Raw genomic sequence first — 15728 nt, 5'->3', positions numbered from 1 at the left:
ATGGTTTTTCACTATGTTGTCTAGGCTGGTCTCTAACTCCCGGCCTCCAGTGATCTGCCCGCCTCGGCCTCCCAAAGTGCTGGGATTACAGGCATGAGCCACCGCTCCCGGCCCTGTTTTTTGAATTGACAAATAAAAATTGCACAGATTTGCGGTATATAACAGGATATTTTGATATATGTATGCATTATGGAATGGCTAAACAAGCTAATTAACATATGCATTACCTTACATTTGTGTGTGTGTGTGTGAGGAGAGCACGTGTAATCTAGCCTCTTAACAATTTTCAAGTAATCAATATATTGTAATTAATTATAGTCACCATGATGTATAATAGATCTGTTGAACTTTTTTTTCAGTATAATTTTTGAGGACTCTCAAAAAATTCAAGAAAAGGTAAGAAAACACATTCAAAGAGTAGGCACATTCATAATTTTATTTTTAGATAATGACCATCTACCAATATTAATTTCCGTAAAGAATAAAGAAAATTATTTATTCATTTTTAAACTGCCTGTTATGTTGATAGCACGCTGGAAATATGTACATTCATTACCGCAACTAATCTTCACAATAGCCCTACAAGCCGGCAGTCTTACTCCTGTTTTACGGATGAGGAAAACTGGAGCTCAGAAAATTTAAGAACTTTACTCAGAGGGGCCCAGCTGACTGCCTGGGAATCCAGGAGGGCTGGCTCGTTAGCCCATACTTAGCTGAAAGTCTCAGACCTCCTGGTTCAGGCAACAGCTGAAGAAAAGCCAAAATGGGGCCGGGCGCGGTGGCTCATGCCTGTAATCCCAGCACTTTGGGAGGCTGAGGCGGGCAGACCACGAGGTCAGGAGATCGACCATCCTGGCTAACACGGTGAAACCCCGTCTCTACCAAAAATACAAAAAATTAGCCGGGCGTGGTGGCGGGCGCCTGTAGTCCCAGCTACTCGGGTGGCTGAGGCAGGAGAATGGCGTGAACCAGGGAGGCGGAGCTTGCTGTGAGCCGAGATCGCGCCACTGCACTCCAGCCTGGGCGACAAAGCGAGACTCCGTCTCCAAAAAAAAAAAAAAAAAAAAAAAAAAAGCCAAAATGGAATATTCCAAAACTGAGGAAATGTGCACCCCTCTAACCCCCACAGTGAGGCTGTCAGGATGCAAATATGCCCACGAGACATTTAGGCGTCTGAGTCTTGGCTGTGAAGGTTTTGAAAGGTGAGCACTAAGCACTGGTTTCCAGGCTTTTTAAATTCAGGTTATCTCAAGTCAGAACCAACAATACTAGTGCTTTTGAAAGATTCTAAATGTTTTCTTAATAAGAGCCTTAGTTACCTTGTTTGCAAATTCCTAACAGGTGGCTTAAGTTTGCTCTTTAGTTATACTTTTTGTAAAAAAAAAAAAAAAAAATTATCCAAAACCTACATTTTGAATGTATTAACACGGAAAGACTTAAGCCCTTTCTAAAATGATCAGCAGACTCATCATGAGAGAAAGCAAGTGCAGCTAAGAAGTGTTCTCATTTCATTGTCTCCAGGCTGAAAGAAACTGTTAATGAATGGAAGGAATGCCGAGAGAAATGGGAAGAATGGAAGAAACTTACCAAACAAATTGGGTCCAGGAGCCCTGAAAAGACTTTAGTGAACTGGACAGCTATTCCACAAGAGAATTGGGTTAGTATTGAATTGTTCCTTATATTCCGCATAACCATCTGTCAATACAAGAGGCAGTCCTTGGTGAACATGTATTTCAAAAAAGAAGAGAACTACTTCATATCCATTAGAATGTAGGCTAATATTTTTTAAAAATCACTGGTGAGAGTGTGGAAAAATTGGAACCCTTTGGATTGTTGATGGGAATATAAAATTGTGTAGCCACTATAGGGAATAGTATAGTGGTTCTTCAAGAAATTGTGATTCCACTTATGGGTATACTCTCAAAATAATTAGAAGCAGGGTCTCTAAGAGATATTTGTACACTCATGTTCACAGCAGCATTATTCACAGTAGTGAAAAGGTGGAAGCACCCCAAGTGTGCATCAACAGATAAATGGATGAACAAAATGTGGTATATACATACAATGGGATGTTATTCAACTTCAAAAATAAGCGAAATTCCAACACATGATATAACATGGATAAACCTTGAGAACATCATGCTAAGTGAAATAAGCCAGTCACAAAAAAGACAAATAATGCCACTGGGCGTGGTGGCTCACACCTGTAATCCCAGCACTTTGGGAGGCCGAGGCGGGTGGATCACTTGAGGTCAGGAGTTCAAGACCAGCCTGATCAACATGGTGAAACCCTGTCTCTACTAAAAATACAAAAATTAGCCAGGCGTGGTGGCACGCACCTGTAATCCCAGCTCCTCAGGAGGCTGAGGCAAGAGAATCACTTGGACACAAGAGGTAAAGGTTGCAGTGACCCGAGATTGTGCCACTGCACTCCAGCCAGGTGACAGAGCGAGACTTTGTCTCAAAAAACAAGACAAAACAAAACAACAAATAATGCATGATTGCACTTATGAGGCACCTAGAGTAGTCAATTCATAGGAAAGTAGAATGGTGGTTGCCAGGGGCTGGGGGAGGTGGGGAATGGGAAGTTGTAAATGAGTATAGAATTTCAGTTTTGCAAGATGAAAAGAGTTCTGGAGATTGGCTACACAACAGTGTGAATGTACTTACTACTATTGAACTGTACCTTTAAAATTTTAAGAGGATAAAATCTTTGTTATGTATATTTTACCACAAATGACAAAGAAAAAAAATACAGTCCCACTCTGTTTATATGGTTCTTTTGACTGAAAGAATTTAATTCTATTCAGCTCAAGGAGAGAAGCAAATTATCAGGTGAATGTGGAACAGCTTACACAATGGAAGGGAAATCTGGGAAACCAGGCCTCATACACAACCCAGAACCAGTGGATAGGCAAGAGCAAGAACCAATAGGTAGCCTTGGGCTACTATCATCAAGATGCATCAATTGTCATCATTTTCAGTCTTTTTTTTTTTTTTTTTTTGGTCCCTCTGTGTCCAGATTTAAATTTTAGAAATAGAGTAAGAAATTAGCCCTGCTTGAGATCCCAGCACCATCAAGAGCACCATTGATCCCACCTGAAGGTGTGGGGCAGGAAAGACTAGTTCCTATACAGTCATATAGAGAGGCTCCTCACAAATAAGTGGGAATAAGTTATGGACATCGAAAACAACAAATATCCATACCACCTGTATCACTGGAAAACTAACATATATAAGGGCCAATAATTTCAGGGCCAGGCGCAAAATTTGTTAATGTCAAGGGTAGAGGGATAACATAGATAGCACATACAAAATTAGAACTGCACCAGAAGGACCTGTAATCCTAAAAGATTACAGTTCTCTAATTGTCTTAGAGAATTCTTGAAGAATTGTTTTGCTTTAACTGCTTCAATTATTAATTTTACTGATGACTCTGCAAGACTCACAATGAAATTGTAGTCAAGTAGCCAAGTGTTACCGAGAATTAAAGCAGACTGATTCACAAAGACATTTGCAACTTCTTTGGGGGTGTATGAAAAAAAACATGGTCAGGAAGAAACTAAAGCTTTTGTCTAAATCAAAAGCATTCAATAAGTCAATATCTAGAAAGGAGAACAGAAACCACTCTAAATATTTTAAGCAGAGAGGGATTTAATGCAGAGGGTTGCATTCAAGGGCATTGGAAGGGCTAGGAGAACAAAAGGAAGAAAAAGACATAAATGAGAGACCAGGGAATAACTAAGGGCCCCACTCCCCACGGAGTTGCAGGAGTGTGGCTGCTGCTGCTGCTGCCGGGATGCTGCCCTTACTGCGGTCGCTGGAACCACTGATTGCCTTCACTTACGTGTCACTATTACTGATAAAGTCACCCCTCCTCTTGCCTTCTCACCTCCCTCAATGGCTTTCCATGGTACCTCACTGGAAGCCAGGTAGCAAGAGAGTGTCGGGGGTGAAGATTTGGCTCATCAGGGCCCCTAAGATACAGTGGAATAGGGGAATGGTGCTGGTTACCAACAGACTATATCTGGCATAGAACTGCCTAAACTGGACATACATACTGAGTTAGTGGAGAAAGCCTCCGATAGCTCCCCATTGTTCTTCAAATGAATATCATCAGGTCGACATGGCCTCCAGGGCACCCCATGACCTAATTCTTGCCTACCTGTTTAGTCTCTCCCTACCTGCCTTTCTCAGATTTACCGGATTACTTTCAGTCACCAAATTCAATTTCACTTCCAAGGACTGTGCACAGTATATGTGTGAACTTGGAGCACTCCTATCTTCCTCCAATCTAGAATCCCACCCCTCCAGTCATCCCCTATATTCTCACTTGGCCAAGTTAATTTATTCTTCAGATTTTAACGTATATGTTAGTCTTTCAGTGAAACATTCCTTGATATCTTTTCACTTTCTCTCACCTATTAGTGTAAATTAAATAGTCCTGTTGTATCTCTCATCAAACAATTTGCCACACATTCAATGTACCTATTGCAATTTCTAATTACATACATAGATATTAGTGTATTATTTAAGAACTCTATTCCTAATGTCTTCGGCTCCATGAATGAACTAACTGTATCTACTTTGATCAATGCTGTTTCTCCAGTGACTACTATGGCACATTGTGTCTATTCTATACATTGTATTAAATAATGAATAAATAGATAAATTATCTAAAAGGACATTACCAAACTATTATTCCGGGTTACCTCTAGGGAGTGCAGTGGGTAATTTTTTATATACATTTTTGACTATTTTAATGTTTTCAATAATAATGAATTACTCTTGTTTTATTAAAAATATACTTCTTTTTATGAGCGTAACCCATGATAAAGAGATTCTCAGTTTAGGAATTCATCCTAAAAATTTGTTAGCATTACATACTAAGATTTGCAAACATGGATGCTGATTAAAACATTGATAATAATAAAAAATTATTATCTACAAGGTAGTCAGTGAAAGAGACTCAGCGAAGTAAACTATGCTGTCTACCTGTTTAATTAAGTACATGAGCAGATAATCTCTATATGTTATTAACTGAAGAAGCAAGTTACAAATATCTGGAAGCTATATCCTGTAACATTTTACTGGTTGGCAAGATTATGCATGAATTTCATTTGCTTTATTCTTGTTGCTTATCTGCATTTTTACATTATCTAAAAGAACATGTGTGGCTTTTTAATAAGACAAACTTTACAAAAACTAACAAATTCTTTTAAATTAGTTAAGCAAAGAGCAAATTATGTAAAGAGAACAAAAAGAAATCTTGTGTGTGAGAGTGACAGGGGCCTTCTAATCATGCACTGTGTGGGAGGGCTGAGCCCAACCTGCTCACTATGCAGGTAACACAGTGAGATCTCAAAAGAGGGATGGTGGTTTTGTCTAAGGTGCAAGATCACATAGCTGATTTGGAGTCCAAACCCAACTTTCTTCTTTCTAGGCCACTACAATGAGGAGTGGGTTATGAGCAGAGTGTGGTAAAATCCTGGTATCCAACAAAGGAGGTCGGGTCAAAGGCTTCTGTGATAAGTTCAGGGATTAGATTACCTCCAAATGTGCTCAGATTGGCTCTATGCCACAAAAGCCGAACTCGACTTCAGCTTGTTTTCATGTGTCACAAATGAAAGAAAATATGTCTTAAAGGCAACAAATGTATTGTCCATATTATAAAAGTAGAGTGTATTATCCATTTCCCACATGTTGATTCATAGCAATTTCATTCCTGTTTGGAGCTCTAACTACTTATCAGAAATGGTGATGAACTAATAGTGATGAGCAGAAATAACCAACTAAATAGTACTAAGCTCCTGTAAGCAAGAAAGAAGTGTTAAAAGCATCTTACATAAATATTCTGCCCTATTTTGACATCTCAGAAGGCAAAGCTCACTTTCAATACTTTCTCTCCATTATTTCCCTGCAGGATAAAAGGTTTTAGCCCCTTCCAAGCATTTCTTGTAGGAAACAGTATCTTTAAATCAGGTTAAAGAAATCAGGAGAAAAAAGAATCAGAGATCTCCCAAAGAAGCAGCATTTACAAGGCTAGCAGGAGGCCAGCTAGTGTCATGACCTTGTCAGAAAATATGTCCTTACCACCACCATTGAAGTCATCCTGGTCTGTGATAATCAGATGCGCTTCCTTTAAAACAATAATATATTATTTTAGGAGGGATGACATATTAAGTGATTTCAATCAGCATTAGTGAATCTAATCCTTTTCTCTGTGATAGTTATGGGAGGAAATGTATTTTTAAGAGGTCAAAAGAGGATGAAAATGGATGTAAGGGGACAGATTTGAGGCCCTCCCTGAGGGGGTAAGACTGGGCTGTAAGAAGCTAAGGATGGTGGCAGCCATCTGAACAATCTGTCTTCATGGGCCGGGAGAAGGTGCCATAGGTGGAGAGAGAAGAATACAACTTTCGTTTTTGTTTTGTTTTGCTTTGCTTTGTTTTTATCAAGGACCAGTTCTTTCATCAAAATTCACTTTTTAAAGATGAAATTAAGGACTAAGGTCTTCACTTTGACAGAATAAAAAGACAGTAACAGAAGGATAAGTTGGAAATCTCAATGGACAATTTTCAGTAAGTGAATATATTAGGATAGTAGGAGTAGGAAGATTCAGTTGGCCCTATGTAAACCTCTTCAGAGCAAAACACACAGACTAAAACCTAAAGATTTAGATTGTTTACTTCCAAAAGTCTTTACAGAGAAACATAGTCTTTATGAAAAAGCGTCTCCGTGTTAGTATCACTAATTTACTGTCAACTGTTATTTAAATGGGTAAATTGGTGGCATATTCTTTACTGTTCTTGCATGTATTTAAAATTAAAATTTGCTGTTCATATTCTTCTAAGTCCAATAATTTTTGTGTATAACTAACACAAAAATTAGTTGCTGGGCCATTTCATTTTTCCTAAAATACCATCCAAAGGTATAAAATGTTAAAGAATAATTAGAAATGGCTCATGCCTGTAATCCCAGCACTTTGGGAGGCTGAGGCGGGCAGATCACCTGAGGTCGGGAGTTTGAGACCAGCCTGACCAACATGGAGAAACCCTGTCTCTACTAAAATATATATATATATATATATATATATATATAACAAAATTAGCCAGGCATGGTGGTGCATCACTGTAATCCCAGTTACTCAAGAGGCTAAGGCAGGAGAATCGCTGGAATCTGGGAGGCAGAGGTTGTGGTGAGCCGTGATTGGGCCATTGCATTCCAGCTCAGGCAACAAGAGAGAAACTCCATCTCACAAAAAAAAAAAAAAAAGAAAGAAAAAGAAAGAAAGAAAGTAAAGAAAAGAAAAAAGAATAATTAGAGAAGAAAGTGGAATTGCTCTCATTCATGTTAGCATTCAGAAGCACTTTGGGACTATCGCATAGGCTTTACGGGGTACCACAGTTCTTAGAAAGGCAACAGCAATGTTGGAAAGGCACAGATGTAGAGTCAAAGAGATCTGCAATTTTATCCTTTTTGCCACAAACTAGCTGTGTGATCTCACCCAAGAACAGTGAGCCCCACATTTTAATCATTTAGATAGCAACACAACTTTTGCCTTATCTCTAAGACACTTGTATCATTATTTATTTAACATCTCTTTGTCTTGATTCATTTTTTACAGCTTAATAATTTTATTTGAAAAGAACATGCAAATAGAAAACTACTTGCTATAAATATAACTTAATAATAGAAATAGGCACAATGAAAAACTACAATATTATTAGATTTTAGTGAGATACAGCTGCTCTTTAACTTACGATGGGGCTACATCCTGATCAACCCATAGTAAATAGAAAATATCATAAATAGAGAATGCATTTAATCCACCTAACTTACCAAACGCCATAGCTTAGTGTAGCCTCCCTTAAACATGCTCGGGACGTTTACATTATCCTACAACTGGGCAAACTCATCTGGCAACACAGTACGCTGTATAGCATATAGGTTCTTTACACTTGTGGTTGTGACCTAGACTCAGAAAAGATCAAAATTCAAAATTGGAAGTACGGTTTCTACTCAGTGCATATTGCTTTTGCACCACAGCAACATCGAATCATCACAGGTTGGGGACCATCTGTACTTGTGGTCGATGTTACTAAATATTGAAAAATATACATTCTTGTTAAGGAGATCCGTGTAACTAGTTCTGTCTAACGGACCGTTAGGTGAAATGACATTTCACATTACTGGTCCAAGTAATTTTTTTTTTTTTGGAGATGGAGTTTTGCTCTTGTTGCCCAGGCTGGAGTGCAATGGTGCAATCTCAGCTCACCGCAACATCCGCCTCCCGGGTTCAAGAGATTCTCCTGCCTCAGCCTCCCGAGTAGCTGGGATTACAGGCATGCACCACCATGCCTAGCTAATTTTATATTTTTAGTAGAGATGGGGTTTCTGCATGTTGGTCAGGTTGGTCTTGAACTCCGGGCCTCAGGTGATCCGCCCGCCTCGGCCTCCCAAAGTGCTGGGATTACAGGCTCAAGCCACTGCACCCGGCCTACTGGTCCAAATAATTTAATTGCATTGCACAGTTCTCTCTACCCTCTTCCTATAATGTGACAAAGAAGAAAGCTGCAGGTTTCAGATGACACAGTTCTAAGATGGTGGAGCCTCAGCCTTGGTCCCTAAGTGACAGTGGTGCATACCTGCTTTCATCCTGAATACAAACACATATAGGGCATGTACTGTAAATAAGGAATGTGCTTTTGTTCAGTTTAGGCTCTGAGACATTGGATGTGTCTTTTGCCCACAGAAAAACCTAATCTATCCTGATTAATACAACACTGTTTCCTGCCCGACTGTGGGCTTTTGGTCTGCTTATTCATTATTTAAAAAGGGGATATTATGAAGTGTTAGAGAGAGGTTAAAGAAATATTGGCTCTAATTTGAGACTTTCTTCCTTGTGTGTGATGAAAAACTTAAGAAAAATTAAAATGAGAACAATTTTCTTTCATGTACTTCAAATGTATCCCCATTCCTTAAAATATAACAGGAAAAATCAGTCAACTCTTTGCTTTAAATTTCATTATCAAGAAAATGATAGGAAACCACTGGCTTTATGATGATGAGAGAAAAATATCTGAAGATGGCAGTCACTTAGCATAAAATAAAAATGTTTGGCAGGCTATATTTTAATGTTTCATGACATTTTGCAGTGTAGCACAGTATTTTAAAGGGCAAATATTTCTTTAACACCATTTTAGGATCTGGAGATAGAAGAAAGGATGAAATTTTGGTTGGGGCAAGCTTCTCTGAGCAGACGACATTCATGCAGAGACCTCAATGTTGGAAAGAAGTCCTCCATGAATGATCTGGGTGAAAGTGTAGCAGGTAAAGGGAACAGTGTGTAAAGATCTGCAGACACCCTGATAGATGTGGTGAGAGAGTAGAGTCAAGGAGACCAGATACCCGGGAACAAGTTGTAGAAGACACAAAAAAGTGTCTCATTTGAAATATGAACTGTAGAACTAATTGAGGGTTTTGGCCTGCAATGTAGCCTAATATTACCTAAAACAATAGTTATCATTCACTGAATTCTTACCATGCACCCAGCACTGAGGATAATGCTTTTCTTCCACTTCTTTGTTTTTTAACCTTCACAACAATCCTGCCTGTGAGATAGGCAGTATTATCATTCCCATTTTCTCATCTAGAAAATGGAAGCAAAAGAGGTTAGGAAACTTACCCAAGACTACACAGCAGGTCAATAAAAGAGCTGGGAACCCACCCAGGTATATTTGACTCCAAAGGCTGTGCACTCAATCACTCTTCCATCCTGATGACAAGGAATGCTATTTTACTTTTCCACTGATTAACCAGCAATTCCATTTTTCTCTATTAACTATGTCCTGTTCCTTGTCTTTTGAACATTTGGATTCTGATCATGAAGACAGCCTAGGATATATCCATGTGCTTAGAATTTTGCCTGTATAAACAAAACACTTTGCAGAGGAATGCAAGGGTTGAGGGTTGCAAGAACAGTCCAGCTATGCAGAATAGGATGGATGCCACTTAACTTTGACCAATTACTCACATATGTCTTGAACAAGAAAACTATTTGTTGGTTTCCTACAATTATCCATGGAACGGTGCAAAGTTCTGGGTCACTTCACGGTAGGTGGTTGCTTTCCAAGCAGTCATTTTTGTATGTACACGAGTTTGTGTGAGTATGAAAGGATGGAGAGGGAATGCAGAGGGCAAGTGAAATGACAGATAGAATAGCAGTTGGCCAGTGGGATGTGGTATTAACAAGTTAGCTTTAAAGAGAATCTCCATTTATGTGAGATAAACTTGTCATAGCAAGAGGAACCACAGTGCAAAATGCACATGGTTTGAAACAGACACACTCAGGTAAGAAATATGCCTCTGTTATTAACTAATACATGACCGTAGTAAGTTATTTTCTCTTTGATCCTCAGTTTCTTCAACTGTGAAATGGGCATAGCAATAACCACCAAATGGTTTTGGAGAAAAATACAAACATTGGTTGCACATGAAGAATTTGGTGCGAATTCATGTTCAACAAATAGTAGCCATAATCAATTGAGTTTCACTGTAATCCCTCATTATATTTTTCTTTTTAATTTTTTTTTTGAGGCAGTCTTGCTCTGTCCCCCAGGCTGAAGTGCAGTGGCACGATCTCGGATCACTGTAACCTCTGCCTCCCAGGTTCAAGCGATTCTCCTGCCTCAGCCTCCCTATCTTTTTAATTTTTATTGAGTATTTCATTCATCTTTTTAATAGGTAGTATCTGCTCCTGGTAAAAATTCAAAAGTTCTAAAAGAGTACAGTAAAAAAAATAAGCTTCCTTTTCTCACTTGGCAACTTGGTTCCCCTTCAAATATGCAAATCCTATTATAAGATTCTTGGATATTTTTCTAGAAGATATGCATATTACTCCTTTTATTTCTCTCACAAATGGTAGCATACTATATATTTTTAATTTTTTATTTAATTTACTTGAGATCACTGCATACAAATTCAAATAAAACTCTCTTCTTCTTGTTCTCCTTCTCCACTTCTCTTTTTTCAAGTACATAGTATTCCATTGTATCATAATTTGATTGGCTAGTCTGCTACCACTGGACGTTTGGGGTGATTCTAATATTTTGCTATAGGGAACAGCAGTTTAGTTAATATCTTGGTAAAGAGTCATAGAATTGCAAGGTCAAAGATTATGGGCAATAGATGCACCTCTAAAGAGTTGTCACTGGTTTACATTCCCACCATTGGTATGTGAGGGTGTTTGTTTCCCCACACCAAATAATCCAGCTTCTCTTTTTTTGCATCTTTAGAAATCCAAGATGATAAAATATGATGCATTTTTTTATTATGAGTGAGGTTGTGTGAATCTTTTCATATATATTAAGACCATTAGGGTTTAAACAAATATTTATAGGGTGTCTGCTTAGTTACCTCTTTCTACGTTTTGCCTGTTTTTCTGTTGGGTGGTTTTGTTTTCCAAAGAGGTCTTTACCTAAGGAAATAGCCTTAATTGTTACAGTAATTATAACTGTGTTAGCTTATCTTTTGTTATTTTTTATTTTAACTTTGTGAAGATTGTGTATTTTCGTAGTTGAATTAATCGGTCTTTTCTCTTTTTAGGTTTACTCTTATACAGACCAATGTTCCACACTGATTATTTTAAATTTCTATTTTGTTCCATCTAAAGTTTGTTTTGTTATAAGGTGCAATTACAAGATAGAGATTCTGTTAAGTTTCCTAAACATTATTTAATAATAATTGGTCTTTTTACCACTGATTTGAAATGTCCCCCTTTCATATATTAGATTTTTATATAAATTTTGGTTTATTTTGGTGACCTTCACTCTTTTCATTACCCAATCAACCTACTGATAAACCAGTAACACAGTTTTAATCAATATAGCCTTATAATAGGTTTTATAGGTTTCCGAGCTTTTCTGTGCAATTATGTATGTTGTACATAGCTCATTCTCAGAACCATTTTATTATATGGTTAATGATACCTCCCTTTCCTTCACCCTCCAAAATTGTCCAGTGCGCATTCTGCACAACTAATGAGCCAACCTACAATTATTTAAAAATTTAAGAATTTCTTGAGTATTATCATTTGTTCATTTAAAATGGATTTTTAAATCAGCTTATATAGTTTCATAAAGTCTTATTGATTTGTATTTTTTTAACTGGGATTCATTAATTTTACAAATTAATTTAGGTAGCATTGATACCTACTTCATTCCATACCAAAAAATGAAATCAATTCCAGGTTAATTTTATACATAAAAGTAAAAGACAAACAAAAATTTAAGATAACATATAGTCAAAATATCTTTATGACTTTAATCCAACTTACAAGGGACGTGAAGGACCTCTTCAAGGAGAACTACAAACTACTGCTCAATGAAATAAAAGAGGATACAAACAAATGGAAAACATTCCATGCTCATGGGTAGAAAGAATCAATATCGTGAAAATGGCCATACTGCCCAAGGTAATTTATAGATTCAATGTCATCCCCATCAAGCTACCAATGACTTTCTTCATAGAATTGGAAAAAACTACTTTAAAGTTCATATGGAACCAAAAAAGAGCCCACATTGCCAAGTCAATCCTAAGCAAAAAGAACAAAGCTGGAGGCATCACGTTACCTGACTTCAAACTATACTAGAAGGCTACAGTAACCAAAACAGCATGGTACTGGTACCAAAACAGAGATATAGATCAATGGAACAGAACAGAGCCCTCAGAAATAATGCCACATATCTACAACTATCTGATCTTTGACAAACCTGACAAAAACAAGAAATGGGGAAAGGATTCCCTATTTAATAAATGGTGCTGGGAAAACTGGCTAGCCATATGTAGAAAGCTGAAACTGGATCCCTTCCTTACACCTTATACAAAAATTAATTCAAGATGGATTAAAGACTTAAATGTTAGACCTAAAACCATAAAAGTCCTAGAAGAAAACCTAGGCAATACCATTCAGGACGTAGGTACGGGCAAGGACTTCATGTCTAAAACACCAAAAGCAATGGCAACAAAAGCCAAAATAGACAAATGGGATCTAATTAAATTAAAGAGCTTCTGCACAGCAAAAGAAACTGCCAGCAGAGTGAACAGGCAACCTACAGAATGGGAGAAAATGTTTGCAATCTACTCATCTGACAAAGGGCTAATATCCAGAATCTACAAGGAACTCAAACAAATTTACAAGAAAAAAACAAACAACCCCATTCAAAAGTGGGTGAAGGATATGAACAGACACTTCTCAAAAGAAGACATTTATGCAGCCAAAAGACACATGAAAAAATGCTCATCATCACTCGCCATCAGAGGAATGCAAATCAAAACCACAATGAGATACCATCTCACACCAGTTAGAATGATGATCATTACAAAGTCAGGAAACAACAGGTGCTGGAGAGGATGTGGAGAAATAGGAACACTTTTACACTGTTGGTGGGACTGTCAACTAGTTCAACCATTGTGGAAGTCAGTGTGGCGATTCTTCAGGGATCTAGAACTAGAAATACCATTTGACCCAGTCATCCCATTACTGGGTATATACCCAAAGGATTATAAAACATGCTGTTATGAAGACACATGTACATGTATGTTTATTGTGGCACTATTCACAATAGCAAAGATTTGGAACCAACCCAAATGTCCAACAATGATAGACTGGATTAAGAAAATGTGGCACATATACACCATGGAATACTATGCAGCCATAAAAAATGATGAGTTCATGTCCTTTGTAGGGACATGGATGGAGCTGGAAACCATCATTCTCGGCAAACTATCGCAAGGACAAAAAACCAAACATCGCATGTTTTCACTCATAGGTGGGAATTCAACAATGAGAACACATGGACACAGGAAGGGGAACATCGCACACCGGGGCCTGTTGTGAGGAGGAATGGATAGCATTAGGAGATATTCCTAATGTTAAATGACGAGTTAATGGGTGCAGCACACCAAGATGGCACATGTATACATATGTAACAAACCTGCACATTGTGCACATGTACCCTAAAACTTAAAGTATAATAAAAAAAAAGATAGACAACCTCAATAGAAAAAGATAGACAACAATAGAAAAATAGGCAAAATACATAAACAGACACTGCACACAAGAGGATATCTGAATATTCAACTTCATCAGAAATCAAGGAATACCAGTTAAAAAGCCTCAATGAGATACTGCTTCACACATACCAGACTTACAAGATTAAGACTGACAATATCAAGTGTTGGTAAGATGTGGAGGAATGGTAACCTTCCCGCATTTCTGGTGGGCGAATAAATTGGTATAATCCCTTTAGAAAATGGTTTAAATGTTATCTATTAAAACTGAAAATATATTATCCCATATGATCTAGCTACTCAACAGAAATGTGTATATATATGCACCATAATTCATATACAAAGGTATTCACAGCAACCTTAATAGCTCTAAACTGTAAGCACTCTAAGTATACATCAGCAATAGAATAGATGAGTAAACCAGTGATTGTGGTATTTGTATATAGGAAAATACTGTATAGCATTAAAAATTAATGACTGCAGCTACATGCGACAGCATGGATGAATTTTCGAAACACAATTTTAAGTGAAATAATTTAGATGCAGAGAATACATACTGTGTTATTCAACTTAAATTGAGTCTAAAAAAGGCAATACTAATCTATGATAACAGTAGTGAGAATAGTCATTACTTTTGCATAGGAGGGAAGGACCAATGATACAGAGAGCTTAAGATGGAATTTCTGGGTGCTAATTACGTTCCATTTAATTTAGGTGATGGTTACATGGGTGTGTTTGTTTTATGATAATTGATTGAGCTGGCACTTATGATTTATGTTCCTAACTGTGCTTTAAAACACGTTAACATATGTATGAATGCAAGTAAATATAGCATTTTACCTTCAATCTACTTGCTATTTCATTACTATCAAGTTTTAAAAGTCAACTTATTTTACATATTTTATAATAAATATTTTAAAAATCCATTAGTTTCTTGTCTTATTCCTTTTTCCTACTTCAATGTGCATTCAATTTCAGGCCTTTTAGGTGTTTACTCATTTATAAGTAACATTCTTATATTGCTATTTATTCATTAGTTTCATCTTTAGTTACTCTCTTCAGATTCCTATTATGGAAAATAAAAATTAAGTTGTCCTATGCAATCCCTCCACACTCCTTCCTCCCGTCTTCCCAATATAGTTACATAACAATTACTGAATAGCTCATAATTGTTTAAAAATTATGATAATAAATATATTTTGCATACGATTATGTAAATATTATTCACAAATTACTAATGCATTACATCTTATTTTTTATTAACTCCTGTTTTCCTGGAGTTAATACTTAACCTAAGAATATCTTAATCTTTTCCAATCTACCTGACAGTCCTTACCATTGACATAAATGTATACATTTTACACATTTCCTCTAACTTGTTTTTCATAGTTATTAAAATATCAATCATACAGCTATTGTCTGCATGAAGACTCCCCAAATGGTTATATTAATGCAGAAACTCAATTCATTGTTCTCTAGAAAACTACCTTCCATAATGTTTCCTCTGTAGTTTGGTTCACAGCATCATCTAATAGAGATACCTGTCTCCACCTTTTCTGCCGCATGGAATATTTCATTGAGGTCTGCCAGTTCCTCCTCACAAAGTTCTCTTGTATCTGTTCCAGTGTCTTTCTTTTCCCCCTTTTCCTCCCTGG

Source organism: Pongo pygmaeus, chromosome 2, assembly GCF_028885625.2.
Source record: "Pongo pygmaeus isolate AG05252 chromosome 2, NHGRI_mPonPyg2-v2.0_pri, whole genome shotgun sequence".
Classification (NCBI taxonomy): Eukaryota; Metazoa; Chordata; class Mammalia; order Primates; family Hominidae; genus Pongo; species Pongo pygmaeus.
Note: the sequence above shows the minus strand (reverse complement) of the source record.